This window comes from Tripterygium wilfordii, chromosome 17, assembly GCF_013401445.1.
Source record: "Tripterygium wilfordii isolate XIE 37 chromosome 17, ASM1340144v1, whole genome shotgun sequence".
NCBI lineage: Eukaryota > Viridiplantae > Streptophyta > Magnoliopsida > Celastrales > Celastraceae > Tripterygium > Tripterygium wilfordii.
Genome location: NC_052248.1, coordinates 5,688,413 through 5,693,918, shown reverse-complemented (window position 1 = coordinate 5,693,918; position 5,506 = coordinate 5,688,413). Strand labels below are relative to the sequence as shown.

Genomic DNA, 5,506 nt, shown 5'->3' with positions numbered 1-5,506 from the left:
GGAAAGAAGCTTACTTGCAGGACGAATTACATTCTTTAGTTCTTATGAATAAGAAGTCAGAAAGATGAAATATCCCTAAAACAAAATATTTTTGAGTTATAATGAACTCAAAAATAGGGCCAGACCAAAACATAAGTCCATAGAGACAAGGTCAACAAAGCCCAACATATTTGAGACCAAAGCATAGAGTCCAAAAGGACTTGGTCAAATAAGGCATAACAAAGCCGATACATAAAGGCCGATCAAACTTCCGTAGGACGAAGTCGAAGGTGAGACAGTTCTACGCTAACAGTTATGTCTGAAACTGATAGAAAACTTCTCCAACTGCTGCAAATCGCTAATAACTGCACAAGTATAGAAAGAGTTCATGAGCAACAAACAGGGACATGGAGAGATTGAACATACTTTTGTACTCAAAAACAATATAATGAAAACTTACGATCATTTTGTACCGTGGACTTAGGCACAATGTCAAACCACATTAATCTTTTTGTTTTGTCTTACTTTCTTCAAATTTCGGTTGTTGAATTATTGCATCAACAATATGCAAACAAAGAATCATAAATAACTAACATGTATTTCCTGAATGACCGAATACGCTATAAATTAAACAAATTGTTATCTATCTTGATTTTTCTCTCCCACCATTCGTTATCTGCAAGCACAATATGAAATTGTGGATCCCATCCAAGTCCCATCTCTCCGACACCATCGTCTCCCACAAATGTCATTCTTTCTTTAGGTTATCCCTTTTTTTTTGTTAGGATTGATCAAATGATCTGCCCATTTTTTCAGTGAATAATATAATTATCTTCTTCCACCCTTCCTTCGAGAAGTGAGTATTAGGTCTATCACTGGCCTTAACTCGATCGACTCAGATTTGCACAAAGGATTTTGTTAGCAACGCATCCAGTTTGCCTTGTCAGTTTGAGACGCATCTCCAGCAACTTGGGTTGTCCATTGGCTCATGCTACAACATTTTCAATCATGTAGATAAAGAGAATCCGACAAGAAATAAAAAAAAATGTCCACACAATTCACAGCTGTTTTTGCAAACACAAACTAACAAGAACAAACACCCTAAATGATTACAAATGCATAGCTTTGGCATCCCCCTTGTGTGTCAATTATACGATAGTTCTATCACCCATAATCCATATAAATCAAACCAACGAACAAAGAAATACAAAAAAAAGACACAAATAACTCAAACGAATGAACAAAAAGAAACCTAAAACCCATATAAATCAGACATTATTGGTTACAGCACGATGAAGCTTAATTAGAAGAGAACAGTCAAAGTCTCTAAATCAAACGAGAACATACCTATAGTGATGCTCAAGAAAAAATCAGTCACAGTAGAAGCAGGAAAATTTCAAATGGAGAGAACGAAGCTGCACCTGGAAAGATTTGTTGCGATTTTGGTTAAAATGCACAAAGTGATAGGGCATGTAATAACCAGATAAGTTGAGGGCAATTGTGGCAAGAGATTCAGATATTTTGATGCCAAAAGATAGTTTCGTATTTTTTTTAAGTGAAAAGAAGTTTTGGTAAAATGTTAGTATCAATCAAAGTAGCTCTCGTGAGTTTCTACTTTCATCGCCAATCTTACAGTTTCATTTGCAACGTAACACTCGGCCAAACACATGAATTGTGTAACGGAGGGTTGCAACTGGACAAAACTCCATTTTTAGGGTGCATAACAGAGCCCCAAATGGGCCCATAAATTGCAGGTACCAAACTCAGTGTTGCCTGAAAGCCAAATTAGCCAATCATCCATATGCTCCAACAAGCCTAACATCGACACAGGAAGCAAAAATTGCCAGGCATGGGTTCTGTGGATAAACGTCCACATTATCAATTAATTTGTTTAATTAATAATTAAGGATAATATCTAGTTGGATATTAATCAAATTAAGTATTTGATTTTTGAATGGTATTATCCTGAGAGATTTGATAGACTTCTAATCAAATTAGAAGATATCAATTCTTATCCCTTATGAGCCTATAAATAGAGGGTCAGTCCTTTGTATTTTCACACACCAAATAATATACGTAAACGCTCTCTCTCTCTCAAACTCCAATCTTCCGCCTACGTGATCAAGGCTAGTTAGGGTGTGAATAGTGGGAGGACTCTGGTAGCGATCCCCGAGTCCAGACGTGTTCATAGATCCGTGTTAGTCACCGACGTGCCAACGGTAAGCGACGTGGAACTAACAGCTCGATCCGTGAATCTGCGCTACAACAGGTATTTTGCTGCATAATGATACAAGTGTATGTATGTATATATATTTTTTTTTCCAACATTGGTATCGGAGCCAGGTTCATTCAGTTCCCGTATTTATGGTTAAATAGGTTTTAATCATCAATTGATTAAATTGATTTTAATCTTATAATTTTGTGTAAATCGGGTTTTTTTTATTAATGAAACTTATGTGAACCCTCTTATTTTTATATAATTCTGTTTATATACTTCTGTTTATATATATATATATAATTCTGTTTATATATATATATATATATATATATATATAATTTTGTTTATATATATACGTTTTAGTCTTGTTGTTGCATATGTTGCAACAATTGCTATATAAAAAGTAGGGTCTTTTGTGGGCTTATATGGTCTTAAATAATAATAACAAAAAAAAGGCCGATTATATGTTTTAAAACAATATGGGCTTAATTTTATTTTTTTTGGTTAGACTAAAGACTAATGGGCTATATATGTATTATATATATATGAAAAATGGGCTTAGTCCTAATTTGGACTTTAAAGTTTATTTGGGCTAGAATAAAGATTATGTCTTTATAAGAAATCCTAAAAATATGTTTTTTTGGACTTAAACCCATGTTTTAAGTAAACTTATATTACAAATGTGTTTTCCCGTTGTAATTTGATCCATGTTTATTTTTTTGATATTTATGTGATATCTTAAATTAATTGATTACTCACATGATTTTATTAATTGTGTGCTTAGTGTTTGTGATTATAAATCATCATTTTTTTTATTGCATGATTAATAATTCATTTGTTGGATTATAATGAGGATTTTAATTGTGATTAAATTCATTCGTTGAATTATGATCTGCATATATGTTATGCATTTATTGTTTGGGCAATCTTTGTTAGTGACAAAACGTTATTAGCAATGTCTAGAAAATTCTGTCAAGCAAAGAGGTTACTTAATTGTGCGCCGTATTAAACGGAAGGCCCCCTCTTTCCTGGGAACAATCTGGTTGCTAAATTTGTTAGTCCCTAACTTAGAAAGCTCACAAAGTTTTTATTTGTGCTATGTGCATAATAATCCCCATAATATATCTATTATAAGTTTAGTGCTTATAATAATAAATTTATGTGCAATATTGCTTATATATTATATTGTTAATATGATGGACCATAAAGATTCGTTCTTTGATTATTGATTGATGAAATATGAAGGTTAAATGATTTTTCCTTTGATTGTGGGTGATGACTTGAGCATAGCAATTTTTCGATCTCGCATTTTTAGGAAAATTATTTGATTTTTATATTTGAAGTTGATAAATTGTGCCTTATTAAAATCCAACCTTCGTTTACTGTTGTAGTAATGGCCTCGAAAAATGTTATTGCTGACCTTAATAAAGGAGAAAAGTTAACTAGATTTGAAAATTATGATGTGTGGAGGAGGAAGATTCAGTATCTTCTCAACGAGCAAGAAGTGCTCGAGACCTTGGAGATGGCTATGGTGCCACCCGAAGAAGGTAACACTGCCGTGATAAGGAAGCCTATGACAATTGGGTCAAAAAGGATCTTTGTGCACGGTTCACAATGCTTAGTGCTATGCAAAATGACCTAATTGGTGATTTTGAGGATTGCACTACGGCTCAGGCCATGTGGAATGAGCTCAAAATCAAGTTTGGGCAAACCAATGCCACTAGACTTCGTGCCGTGAACCTTAAATTCAATGAGTATACATTGCTCCCAAATCACACAATGCCCGAGCATCTTCGTGGAATGAAGGGCATGATTAAGGATTTGAGGAATGCTGGTGTTGAGCTCAGTGATGAGCAACAGGTGTTGGCCGTGATCCGTTCCTTGTCGGACCCTGAGTGGGCCCACATGAAGCAATTGATGACTCACTCAGAGAATATCAAGACCTTCGATGATATTTCCCGTCACCTTGAGCTAGAAGCTGATTGCAAAGCTACTACCAAGAAAGTGGCCTTAGTGGCCAACGCTCCCAACAAACCCAGAAATGGGTATAAGGGAAAAGGAGGAGGGAAAAAGAAGCAATGGAAAGGTCACGGGCCTAAAGGCAAGAAGATTGAGAAGCTAAAGCCCAAGAAGAATGTAGCTAAGATGAAGTGCTACAACTGTGGGCAAAAGGGACACCTGGCCATAAACTGTTCTGAGCCTAAGAAGGTAGTTCCTCAATTGATTTCTGTCAATGTTTGTTCTTATGCATTAGTTGCTAACTCCATTCCTGATTGGATTTTGGATGCAGGAGCGAACAAACACATAGTTCGTGACAGACAGGGCTTTGTGGATTTTCACCGAATCCCAACTGGAACTCAGTATGTCTATCTGGGAAATAATGGACAAGTGGAGATTTTGGGATGCGGTTCCTATCAACTTAGATTGTTAGGGGGTCGCAATTTAATCCTACATGATGTTCTGTATTGTCCAACTTTTCGGTGTAACCTTTGCTCTGTGCTTGCTTTATTGCCTTTAGGTTATTCTTTTCATTTTGAGAACAATGTTGTTGACATGTTTTATGATAATAAATTGTTCTTTAATGGACAACTTGTCAATGGTTTCTTTAAGTTAAATTTGGATTATTATAATGCCGCTTCTTCTTCTTCTGCACTTGTTACTTTCCCTAAAATAGATGGTATGTTATGGCATGCTAGACTTGGCCATATTGGTCAAGAAAGAATGGCTAGATTAGCCAAAGCGGGCCTATTGGGCTCGCTTGAAAAAGTCAATCTCCCTATGTGTGAGAATTGTCTAATGGGAAAGGCATCAAGAAAGCCTTTTGGTAAGGCTCTTAGGGCCTCTCATCCATTGGAGTTAGTCCACTCAGACATCTGTGGGCCCATGAATGTTAAAGCCCGACATGGAGCGTCGTACTTCATAACATTTATAGATGATTATTCACGATTCGGGTATGTGTACCTGCTTACCCATCGACATGAAGCATTAGAATGCTTCAAACGCTTTGTTGCGGTAGTCGAAACTCAGCAAGAGAGAAATTTGAAAACTCTCCGAACTGATAGGGGACGTGAATATCTGTCCGATTCCTTTAAACTTCTATGTGAAACTAAAGGAATTAGTAGGCAACTTACAATTCCTGGGACACCGCAACAAAATGGTGTAGCGGAACGTCGAAACAGGACTTTGTTGGACATGACTAGGTCAATGATGGCTCAAGCCAATCTCCCAATAAGTTTTTGGGGCGATGCACTGCTTACGGCAGCATACATACTTAATCGTGTTCCAAGTAAGTCTGTGCCTACTACTCCC

At 36.3% G+C, this 5,506-nt stretch overlaps 1 long non-coding RNA gene across 1 annotated transcript; it reads right to left on the bottom strand.

The window, feature by feature from the left end:
* On the bottom strand, window positions 1–1,783 carry LOC119983039. Its single transcript, XR_005464538.1, has 2 exons — window positions 1,327–1,783; window positions 1–344 (listed from the first exon to the last, which is right to left on the bottom strand). It is a non-coding gene; the product is annotated as an uncharacterized LOC119983039 (long non-coding RNA).
* Window positions 1,784–5,506: the final 3,723 nt, after the last annotated feature.